The following is a 14,301-nucleotide window of genomic DNA, read 5'->3' as shown; positions in this document are numbered from 1 at the left end:
AATAAAAAAAAGAAGTAATTTTCAAATTAAATCAAATTTATTATAATAGGTTATTACTGTTATTAGGCAGTGTTTTTATTTTGTTGTTTTCATTTTGTAATTATTATGAACTTCACGAGTATTAGGTCACTTATTATATATTGAATATTTGGTTAACGTTTTAAAATGTTCAAACATTGTTCATTGTTAATAAATTTAGTATATTTTGTGCATCAATCACAATAATTAGATAGGTAGGTATTGGAATTTTAAATGACTATTTACATTAATTATACGAGCGTAGTTATATAAACAAATGATATTGTAACAATGTTACCTATTGTTTATTAAATTGTTTAAAGGATTAATTATTTATAAACTACTATGCTCATCGATAAAAATTGTAAAATAATAAAACTTTTTTTTATTTTGTAGGTATAGTTATTAATTTTAACAGGTACGTACAATGTACATATTATATTATTCCTAATTAAAATTTAACAAACAGGAATTATTTAACTAGAAATTATTTAGTAAATTCAATAAAATAATACAAGGTTTTATAGGTACCTAGTACCTAGGTAGTTAGTTTTAATAATAAATAGCTATAAGAGGATAATAATATATTATATGTTCATTGTTATTTGTTTGATATTGACACATTGTAGGTACAACATATAGTTAATAAATAACATTATCATACTAATAAATAAAATAAATAATCAGATGGATAAATTGTTTAACATACAAAAATGAAAATTCCAAAAGGTACGCAAATTTACAATATTACAATGTACATAATATACCTAACGCCTTAAAACATGGAGTTTTTTTATTATTTTACTATAATATGGTATACATCGTTTATGTAAGCTGCAATAATCATATAACTATACTTATAGATATAGTATAGGTATGTTGCATACATATTAGGTACATAACATATTATCCCCATTCCCCGGTCGACTTTATTTGTCATCTAGATACTGCGGAAAATCGCATACGTTATCATATAAATCAGTTATTTCAAAACATTATTTTATCCATGTCTAATTTATGTCTTTATACTTATTGTATTGTGTTATAACTTATAAGGAAATAATCTACTTGAATACTTCACTAGACATAAATATAATAATATAATATTCATAATGTGTAGATTAATTTTGTGATGGTTCTTTATAATAAATTATTATATAACACACATGCGAGAACAATTTTTACTAATTGCGGGAGTGTAGTTTGCGTTAGAATCTTTAATCAAAAAACAGTCAAGTAGGTAGGTGTTTCATATTTTATTTTAACTATAGATATTAAATTATACGATCAGTATTTGTTATATACTTTTAACTATTATTTTCACTCTAATCTTCACTTTAAAAACCTACGACCTACCTATATATTGAAGAGCAACAATTATTAAGATACGTTTTCACTTTTTTATACGATTTAAAATATACCTACTTATAATTTAAGACTCATATAAATGACAACTGGTATAATTTTGGTTGCAATATTATGGATTATTGTTTTAAGTTTTTTAAATATGATTGTGATATAATTATAATATGATTGGTTCTTAAAAAATAGGTTGTGAAATTATGAAGGTACCGCGTTGTGATTTTTTACTTATTCTAAATTATACGTAATTATAAGTTAAAATTATTTATATTATGTTTAGTTATTTTTACATTGTATAAGTACCTATAAAAAAAAATGTATTGATGAATGTTCCTAAAAAATTAGTTAGATAAAATATAATAAAGGTTATGGTAGTAGTTATATTAAAATATTAATGTTTTCTCGATCTTCTAGAAAATTTAATTTGTCAGAAGTTTTTGACGTTTCTCGTATCTATCTTAATCTATAATATAACCAATTAAAAAAAGGTTACAGAATTTCGTAATTATTTAGTAACAAAACGAAATTATGTTTTGTTAGGTATTCCTGGCATAAACATTATTTTATTTATTCGAATGTTCTAAAAAGAGCAGACATGTCACGAACTCACGACCGTATTTGTGTTTTCAACTGGTTTGTTGTTGGTGCAACCGGTTATGATGATTCTCCTGTAGTATCGATAGACGATAGACTGCTGAAAATAATCTCCATTGAAAATCAAAACTCTGACCTCAACTCGAAGAGAAAATATATAGAGAGGAGATATTTATTTATTTTATAAGCTTTAGATACACCGTATACGGTATTCCGTTTATTCAAGTTGAATCTCCCAAATATTTAAGGTATTAGGTATTAGTGTACCTATACACATTTCATAACATCCAATTATTTAAATACATTTATTTTGCAACTAAGATTATTCATGCAGTACATCGTATATACTACATGATTCAGTTGGCTTGATTCAGTCTAGGTGGTAGTTCAAATTGATAATAATCATCTAGTAGTAGATAACCGTGATAATAATATTTTAGCCTACCTATTAATTCCTACCTACGCTACCTACATAATTTTGTTATATAAAGTTTCATATACTCTTGTGCTACGCAAAGATAATATACATAATATTGCATACTTGTTCGAATTTTATAGCGTGTTCATAATTTGTTTTTTACCATATTATTAATTTTCAAGCAATATTAAATAGACTTCTTAGAAAAATGATTTAATATTACTAAGCAGAAATTAACAGTAAGTACTGCCAGAGAAGATGATCTAATAATTTGACATGATATTCAACACCGACAACGTTCACGTTAATTGTAGACAATTTTAAAATAATTAATGTGGCGATTGCAGGCAATGTTTGCAAAGGCGATATGGTCGGTTAGTTAATGAATTTATGGGTGCCATCCAAAAAGAAACCAACATTTAACATCATATTATCAACTCCTCTCTCCGCCCCCCCAAAAAAAAATTATTTAATTATTTTCATTCATAACTGAAATAATTCAAAACATAACACAAATACCTGCAGCTTAGGTACTTATAAGCTTTAATCATTATAAATACTGAAATACGCAGTATACCTATACTTACCTACTCTCATTTTAAGTGTAAAATTTAATATTTTGAGTGTAATATTTAATTTTCAAGTGCTTCAACTCTTCAAGTAGCGATAGTTCTAAACAACATAATAAGAATACCTTAATCTCATGATACATCAATAAATCATCATCATAATACACCCCCACACGCTAATTATCTGTATTTATTACGTATAGTTTTCAAAAATGGTTACTTTTTTGTCGCCAGTATTATTTCAGGGACTATAATTTTATATACCATAGTATGGTTAAGTGATATATTGTATTATTATCATTGTCTGGCGCGCATTATCGCACGTGTCGTACTGTCGTGAAATCGAATACCGTTCGGTGTTCGTTGCCGTCGTGGCATCATCGCGTATTTTGGCGAGTGTAACTTATAAAATATTTTATTGAGACGCAATTTATTCGGCGGCAGCGGGTAAGTGGGAGGAGATCAGGGATGCACAACAGCAATATTACAGAGGATTTTTTTATGATATAATAATATGTACCCATTACACATTTTACGGTCACGTACTACAGTCGTACAGGCGTGGCAGCTATTATTTTTTGTTTTTAAATATTTTATCCAACTTTGTTTTTGACGGTCGAGTAATTAATCGCGTGTCGATTATTTTGTTTTCGAACTGAATGCTGCAGCAGTACTCGAGCAAAGCTCTCGCGGTGTTTATATTATTATTATTACACTATTTCCGCCGCGCGGCCGACTATAGACGTTACACAATATGCGCCTCGTCTGTAGGGCGCATGCGTTTGACGTCATTTGTTTTTGCGTTTCGTGACCCGCTTTAGGGGACTTTACTGGGCACTACCATAATAATATAATACTATAATTTATAACATTTTTTTTTCATACACAACACACATGTTGTGTTCTTGACTACAACTTCACAACGTTTCTCCACACGCGGCCGTCCGTGGTAGCAATGTACAAACCCTTCGGGGTGGTTGCCGGGATTTGCGTCTCGAGAAATGAATATTATTACAACGCGTTCCCTGCAGCGTTATTTCCCATATCAGATTTCTCATTTCACACGACTCCTGCAAAGCGATCTCTGACGGGCGGTGCTGACAATATTATACGGTCTTGTTTACTACGTCGTAAAATAATATTATTATTATTAATATTATTTGTTGTTGTTGTTGTGAGAACCATATGTCTCGTCTGCAATGGCTGGGCTGGCGGTGGTGAATTTTACACATGACATGCATTATATAGCCATTAACCGGGCGACTTATTGTCGCCGCAGCACAAAGCTAAAAACTACAATATCAACATTCCCGTTCGATACATAATAATAAATATTAAATAATAATGCGCATTTTAAAATACCATATTATACGTTTTTATTGAAGCCTATAATTTATTGCTCCGCGCGCAACGTGTTACATTTTATGAAATTACAAACCTACATATCTAACTGCTAAGTTTACAAAAATATAGTAGGTACACGGAACACGGAATACCGTAACCTATAGGAAAAAATCAACTTCTGAGCTCTAATATTCATGACGATACGTTTTTAGTCCCTATAATGTTAATTATCATTAGGTTAATACAACGAAATAACTAAAATGGTTAAAAGAACTGTGCATAATGTACGTCGTTTAAACTTTTTGGGTGAATGGAAAAATTAAACAATTAAAAAAAAAACACGTTACTTGGGAATCGGGGCTATGCCCCTGAAAAATAATTTATATGACGATTTTAATTTGTCAAGAAGTTCCATCATTGCAGGATAGATTCTTTTTTTAAGCCTCCCATCAACTCCCACAACGCTTGTACTTATTGTAAAAAAATTAATTTACAGATTGTATAAATAAATTAATAATGTAACAATAAAATAAAAATAAAAAAATATGACGATTTTTGTTAAAATTCTAACTTTAAATCCTTATAAAAAAGATTGTGACTATGTGTTTTCGATATTTTTTACATGGAGTATGAACAACTTATGAGGAACCTTTTATTAATTTTTCAAACTTTTTGACCCACCGTAAAATGTTTTATTGATAGTAGAGGTGAAAAAAACTTCAAACGTGTGGTAAGTGGGTACCGTTTTAGTCGTTTTACTATATATTAGGTGTCGTGTGGCCGTGTGAATCACAGGTGAATCGCCACTCGCCAGGGACGGATCCAATGCCCCCTCATTGCCCCCCTGGATAAGTGTCCCTGCCCCCCAGGCATATTATTTCTCTAATTTTATTATTTACTTAAACATTGACCTAATAATTTAGCGTTTTGGAAAAAGCGGCAATATGAAAAGACGTTTGGATTATAATCATTAATTGTCAGTTGATTTATTAGGTACATTAAGATTATATTAATATTGAGAAAATTGGTTGCCCCCCCCCCTTATCTTAACTCCGGATCTGTGCCTGACTGTAATGGATGTGTTTAGTTTGAATTCAATGATATAAAATCATCATATACGATAAACAATTCAGAGCGAAGACGGTCTATCGCAAAGATTAGTATATTATGTCGTCTTTATTGCCAAGTAGGTATACTTTATGATATTATTGCTATTAAGGTAATTTATTTTATTATTAGTAAAACAATAGGTTGAATTAATTTTGCAGATAACATTGCATTTTAAAATGTCATAATGTGTATAAAATATAATAATATATCTATATTTATATGTTTATAAACGTTTCAAGTACCCACGACCAACATTTTTAAATTACAACTAAATAACTAAAATTGTTATTCTTTGTTAAAATATCTAATTTTGTCTAGATTCGAACTTAACGTATCTATAACAAAAACTGTGTTTATAAATTTGTTTAGATAGTGTTGCGTAAATATTAGACATTTATAGACTACCGTTTTTCATAATTATTTTTAGTATTTCTCTATTTTTTTTAAAAGTTCTATGAATATTTTACATTTGACACCCCCCTCCCCACAAGTACCACCTAGATCTAATTTTATCTCAAAACCCCCACTCTAAGAAAACCCAACTAGAAAATTGAATACTATTACTGCTAGTAACAAACAAGAATTGATATAAACTGTTAATAATGTTATCTTTTTAAGAATTAAACGATGAATGTATTATACGTTCAAAAAATGAAACTGTAAAATAATTGTTGTGATCTAAACCTTATATAATAATATATTCTTTTATACATTTTCAATATAGTAAATGGATGACTCAGCCTGTATTTAACAGTATAAAATTATTCTGATGATATAAGATGATTTAAATAATAATGTAAATTTTATACTATTGTTTATGTCAATTTTTTATTATGAAATGTCTGAAATGATAACGTTAACAGAATTTTAAATTATGAAAATATAATCACAGACAATTTTACGGCTGTTGGTCACTACATTTTAATTAACTATAGTTAATATTGATTTGTCATATATGTTATACCAAACAATTTATACTAATTTGATGCTTAGAAGATTCGTTAAAATTACATTATACAGTTTTAGAATGACGTGAATATAAATTAAAAATTACATTAATCTATGTTAATTGTAAATTTATTTTTAAATTAATTACTATGTTGTGATGAAAATTTAAATATTCAAATTTGTATTTAATTTAAGAAAAACATTATAAAGAATGGTAATTTTAGTTATTCATATTTAAATGTTTAAAAATATACAATAGGTACCTACATACCAGGCACCAGCCTACCAAATATTATATTAATTTAAAGTATTACATATTTTAGAATTTACATAATAATAAAGATTATGTCACTTTGTTACAATATACATACCCTATTATATAATATCCAGAGCCATCCTAAAAATGTTCGATTCCTGAGTCAAACAAATAAAATCTATTAACCCGGTGAAAAAATTTAAATATTTGTTTTGATTTTTTAGTTTTTACTTCATACTTTTAAGTTATAACATAAGAAAATTATGAAATTCTCAAAACTCAACTATGCACGGTGGTATACAAAAACAATAAATAAAACATTATCAGAAGAATCAGCTTATTTTTGAAACAGTTTATAATACTAAAATGATATACATCCACTAGGTAGTTTAATATATAGGTTTATTTAAATATTTATAAGGCACAGATTTGAACAAACTGACTGTTGACTGTTGGGTTAAATTTTGTGTACATAATTCACAATAATACAAGACGTACCGGACTGCGAAAGGTATCATTCAACCTGCCCTATGGGTATTTTATATATTTTTTTACCTCTTACAATATATACCTAATGGATATTAATGGCATAAACATTATACGATAAGAAATAAATTTTATACTGTTCTTATCGTGATTAATTAGGGACCTTTATTATATTATTATACGTACCTATGTAAATCAAATTCAATTATATTTATGCATTAAATAAAAACGAATATTTATCATAACATATTATATTTTATTAACATAATACATCTAGTGTGGCTTAATCATATATATCACAATCTCGTGCTGATTTAATGTTTTGAAGTAATTGGCAATAGTTCATATTATACTAATGTTGTAATCGTTCTAAAAATTAAATTTTTTTTTTAAATAGTTGAATTTATGGCATGAGATTCAACATAAGAATAAATAAATTCTGGTCCAAGCTAAGAAGTTATTGTGATTTAAATATCAATATATAACTTCTTAACTTGTATGTTATATGGTAATGGGCTTATATATTAAGTTATAATATGAGTATATGAGTCGTGATTCATGAACGTTATTTACGTTATATACGATAAACTAAATAACACTAAATTAATATCGTACATCTCACATTTTTTTTCATGATTTTCTACTAAAATACTACATTTTTGATTATAGAAACATAAAGTTCAAGAAAAATTTGCTTTTATTCATCAGGTTGTGAACAAGATTCTTTCAAAATCAAAATCTAATATATCCGTTCGTGGTTCGTCTATTCTGCTGTAGGTACAAACAGTTAAAATTAAACTAAAAACTTGATTAAGTTTTATATGAATATTGTATATGAACAGTTTTTAATTTAACACCAACAAACAATATTACAGCTTTTAGTAGACCAAAAAAAAAACAAGTAGAAATTTAAAGTGGTTAATAATTACAATTTATTTATAATTTGAACACTTACTTTGGTTGAAAAACTTTAAGCTTTAAAGTAGTGGGAAATATGAAACTCACTAAGGAAAATAACACAAGCAACACGAAACGAAAATCAACGCACTACTAACTAAATTACTAAGATAAAACAATATATAAACTTGCAAACTGTCGGGATTTTGATGAATTTTGTCAAAATTTGAACTTTAAATGCATATTAAAAATAATCTTACCTATGTATCATTAATATTTTTGAAAATCTATTAAAACATCTTATGAGGACCATAATGTTAAAATTTAAAGCTTTTTTACTAAGTAAAAAAGTTTTTAACGACAGTGATTTAAAAAAAAATTACAACATTTTAAAAATTTCTCAAGGCTATATACTAGCTATAGCTCAAAAATATTACAAAATATTTCGAAAATATTACCATTTTATATGGAAAATGCTAATATGTATAAACATTGTATCATTGTATCATTGTAAATACAATACATTCATTCGCTACGCTCAGAATCTAAAAATATTCTAGTTTTTTTCCGTAACGTTAGAAATTTTTAAAGTAGGTACCTCCTACTTATCGATTAAAATTTATAATATCCAGATTTTCTTATTTGTTTGAAATATATTTTAATTAACATATATTTTTTGTATTGTTTGTACTTATATGCATAATTCTAAACAAACATATTATTCAACTATGTTGCTTAATACTTTAGTTTTGACAAAATGAGGTTTGAATTTTAGACTTTCCCTACTGTAGTATGTAGTATTATACATTTATACAATTTTAATCCTTAAGCTATTTAAATTACAAGATTTCACTTAATCCTATAAGGTTAGCCACGAGTCGTGACATGTTTGAAGTAATTCAAAATAATTTACTATTATATTTACTTACTCAAGACCCATTGCATTATCCAATAGGTAGTTGAACTTCTAGCCTATAGGTAATACAAACCAATATAATGCATGTACATTGTACCTACGTGTTTATAAATATTTATGTGTAACTTAATAACTTACTCGACCACTGTGGTTATAAGTTAATTATAAGCTATTGTACAGTTATAGCTAATATAATATTATAGTCAATTTATCTAAAAACCTGTAAATTGTAATATAACAAGACACAAATTGAATATTTAGGTTGAAGTTTTGAGCAGTATATTTCAAAAAATAATGCTTTTACAATTTATTAAGATTTGTAGCATTAGAATATCTTAATATTTTAGAAATGAGTACCTAAACTGTTAATTTATGATTAAAATTAAATTGAACATGTTATTTTACTTAACTGTTGTATTTACTTTGTATAGCTTACTAGTTACTACGTATACAATATTTAACTTTCCATTTAAGGAAGAGTCCGCTGTATAATTTAATCATTGAGAATTGTGTAGGACGTATAGGTACATGTTTTGAATGACAATTTTGCTTTTCTTATTTGTAGAATGTAGATGCATATGTTGGTACTACATTTAAGATGAATTACAATTATTTTAGTTATTCCTAGGATCGAGGTCCATAACTATTTCAAACAATATGTTTAAAACGTAATATTATAATTATAGTTTTTAAATCTGTGTTTAAAATGTAATAGATAGGTAACGTTATATGAGTAGATACAAATGTCTAATTATAATCATAAATTCTTAAATCAATAGTATGATTTGTCAAAAATAGGTGTACCTGCCTACTTGTACAATTCATTACAATTTAAATATATTTATGCTATAGAACGAGTACGAATGTATTAGGTATAAACTATAATTAGTAAATTGTTTGGTAGGTAATGAATCTTTGGTATACCTATAGTCATAATATTTATTTAATAATAATGTATATAGGGATGTACATTATAACTATGTTAATACTTAATACTAATTTAATACGAAATTAAAAAGTTGAAGCAGCCGAGCAATATCATCTCGTATCGTTCACCTCAGAGCAGGATAATAGTGATATGCCTTGATTTGTGAAATTAAATTTGAAAGCAATGAATTACATTAACTATCGTATTCAACTCACAATTCTATAAGTGGAACTCAATTAAAATCGTATTAGCAGTTAACTATATAAGATTTCTTCAAAACTACGCTTACTGACGTTTTTAATACATTATATTATAATATGATAATAATTGGTCACAATTTTCAACAACTTTTAAAATCTTATATTTTCATAGGCAATTGTTTTAGGGGTTGTTTAAAAAACATCGCCGGATCCTTCAGCACTATTGATGGGTTTCTTTATTCAGTTCATGATTTTAAAATGTCAAAACATCATATTAGTAAAACATTTTATAGTTATTCTCATTGTGTAATAGGTTTGTGTCTTTTTAAAATATTCGTGATTTTTAATGATATGTGTCATGCCTTGTAACGTGTAGTTATAAATTATAATAGTTTATTTTTATTACTGTACTTAATGTTCCATAAAAGTAAATATAAAATAAATGATTCGTAATAATTTATAAATCGCATCAAAACACTCGTAATTAAACTAAATTTTACTTATTAGTTATTTTTAATTATAAGTATTACATTATAACTATATTATTTTGATATATGGATATCGTCGAGCCGGACAGTCCTTTATATAATGTGATACATTGATTGCACCTACCCCCACAGGGACAGTCTGGAATGTCCTTTAGTTTCCGTTTGTTTAAGCGTTGGTTCAACGTCCTTGGACGGTGTGGATGCTATTGAGGCGGATCTATGTTTTACATGGGAGTCCCATTCCTGCAGGCTGTGGCATTGAGGGGCAACTGACTAGTTTCCCGTTTATCGGAAGATTTTCATGCCATTCGGTTTGCAGTGCGTTCTGGTTATTTTTGTAATATAGCTTGGCAACCTTTCTGCTCTGTAGAGAAGAGGTTTACAGGATTTCAGACGATGTATCATAATTCCATCCTAGCTAGTGGATCGGAAGTTCAGGGTCTTTATTGATACGTTCCACTAGCTTTAGGACAGCGAATTCTCATATGATGTGAGTATATACGTTTGAGTACAATATATACTAAATAATATTACGTATAGGTATGTATTATACTTAATACTTATAGTTATAAACTTATAACTTTTATTAATTAATGATATCCATTGCACACACATGTCGCGACTTTCTTTATCAATTTATAATAGTAAATTATAGGTGTTATACCTATATTGTTTTTATAAAAAATAACATTTTACGATAACTTTGGCTTAAAAATGAGTACACACTTCTAATGGCTTATCTTTGTTTTTGTATTATTTTATAGCTGATATTCAACTAATGAAATCGTCTACAATGATTTTGTGCATCTAATTTTATTTACTTTTCATATGCCACACAATCACGTGTTGTTTAAATGTGTTTACTGTTTTCGTAGTATTCATTTGAACATTCTTAATTTTATTTTGTAACATATTAATATTAATTACTGTTTTAATTATATATTATATTTAACTTAATCTTTACATTTTAGAGTTTAGCTGTATACACTTATTATTACGATATAATTAAGTGTAATTTTTCTTAATAAATTAATCATAATTGTAATTAATATTTTGGCTTCTATATTTACAGTTTCAGGTATAACACTAAAATCATAAACCTAGGATAGTGCAAGTCAGATTTCTTACTTTTTTAGACTTATTACTTTTTAGTTTTTTATGTTACGACACCAACAATTACTTATAATTCTTTCTATTGATCTCAACTCCTATCATTATTATAACTTCTGTAATCTACATTCGTTTATAAAATATTGAATCTTCAACTGTACTGAATCTAGAATTAATACAATTTAAATCAAAGCTAATGATATAAAATATATTTCAGTCATGAGTGGAATTATTTTGGAGAATATCATGTGCTTATAATATCATATATTTTTTTACTACCTATTTCAATTGTGTTCAAGAAATTATTTTGTATGGTAATCTATAATTTTAATCAGTTATTTTATACATATTATTAAACATTAAAAAAAACTAAGGTGATGACCGGTAAGTATTATAATATGATGGCATACACTCATATCTTGTTTCCACTCATATATGAGTATTGCCTCCGATTGTAATATAATTACAAAACTGTAATTATAGAACTATTTTAGACTTTAAGCATAACCATTAACCATCCAGATTTTTTGTACGTGTATTATAATCATTTTGACACACCTGTACAAATTATGTTTACACGTATTCTAAAAAATAAAGGCAGATACTATATAATATGTAATATGTATACAGGCACATATTTTAATAGCGTGTCGTTGCAACAACATTGACTGTTAACATTTAAATAGGATTATATTTTACTGTACATATCTACCCAGTAATTTTTAATTTTAGATTATAATTGTACATAAGAAGGTACCACACATATTTGATTGGCATTTGACTGGATTTTATACTTTTTATATTGTGCTGGTAGTCGGTACCTATCTACTTAACTTAGGATACATTGATAGAATTACTTATGAATCGTCTCTACCCACTTCAAGCTTACTGTAGGTATGGTTAGATTTCACTAAAAACTGTACGTACATCAACCTTTTTCATTTACTCTCAATTTTTTTTCGGCACTTTGACAGTTCCACAAATAATGACGTATTTTATTAATCTTTGAAGTTTTTTATATTTGTACCTAAAATATCACCATAAATTATAAATAATAAAACACAATATTTAGCTTTTATATTTCGTATTAATATAGGTAATTTAATTTGTTTTGTATTGTTTAGTACTTTAGTTGTCAAGGATAATTTAATTTATTTTCATAATTCTTTATCAGTATTCAAGTTAATCTTTATTTCATGTCAAATCTACCTATCACCTTGCTAATTCATATACATGCAAATTCCATTCTAAAAACACGTGAACATGTGCGATCAAAGCACCAGTTCATATACTTCTAATTTGTCGACAAGTGTAGTGTGATTTTTATTTCTAGATTGCTCCTTTGGCTAAAGAATTACGAATAGTACTATTATTAAATTTACTATGAAGTAGGTAGTTAAAAAAAGTATTATAGACACTGTGTCATAAAGCTGACCCTCGTAATTACAAGCACAATATAGTGTCTAAATTTAAAATTTTCAATCTGCAGACAGTTCTTTTAAAGTAGACAGGTACACAATTTAATTGAAAAGTCAGATTGCCCTTTAATAAGGTCCTTCTTAATTACACGTTTGTTGTTATAGTCTTAGTGAGCAACCTATATTTATGTATGTTCATGAAGTATTTTTGGATTGGCAGACGAAGTGTTTTGAAATGCATATATTGTCATTGGTATACCTATACCAACGAAGCTACGCATATACGTTAGTATATCATCAACACTAAATATTGGATAGGTATCTTTCATTAATCGTTTATTATGTATTATAGATACTTATTAGTTATTACCATATATTACTTATATTTCAATAAAGAGGTACCTACCTACACCTATAGTAATAACGATGTTGTATTTTTCTTTTTATGAATATAGATGAATGACAAGGACAAATTTCAGAACCATGTCCAATTATATAATTCAATCAATTCAAAAACAAGTCGACTAACCAATACTACTCACGCCATGAAGTACTATTATTAAATAGTTTTTTTAATCAAGCCAACCAAACCTTCTTATGTATCCCTATTGTAAAAATATTTTATACAGATTGTACAAATTAAAATAAACATGACAAAAAAAAAAGTTCAATAACATTAATACCAAAACTTGTATTCAAATTATAAACTATACTACCACAATACCACCCATTAAATAAGAAAAAAGACTATTTAAAGATTCAAAATAAATGCCAATCCAACCAGTGGTGGTCAGTGTCTTGTACTCTTGTATGCCATGGTATAATATGGGAGTGAGGAGTCGACGGAGGTGTCAGTGTTTAGTCATTCTGTTATCTGCTTGTATTTTGGCGAAACTTTATTTATAAATTATCAGAAGTTAGAAACATTTTAAAATAATATTGTAGAAACAAAATTTAAAATAGTACATTCAAAAATATTAGTAATTGGAATTTGGATTAGACCACGAGAATTAAAACAAGTATTTAGTATTTTAGAATAAAAATCCAAATAAAAATTATTTTTAAGTATTTTAAATGCATTGGTCAAAAAGTATTTGAAATACAAAAAAAGTATTCGAATAATTAACAAGACTACCTCCAGTATTGTTAAACATTGAAATACTTAATATTACCTCGATGTTATAGTATACATTGATTAATGTTTAGACGATTAAATACTAATCTAACATTTAATATTTT

The sequence above is a fragment of the Metopolophium dirhodum genome, chromosome 4, assembly GCF_019925205.1.
Source record: "Metopolophium dirhodum isolate CAU chromosome 4, ASM1992520v1, whole genome shotgun sequence".
In the NCBI taxonomy this organism is placed as follows: Eukaryota; Metazoa; Arthropoda; class Insecta; order Hemiptera; family Aphididae; genus Metopolophium; species Metopolophium dirhodum.
This window is presented reverse-complemented; position numbering follows the sequence as displayed.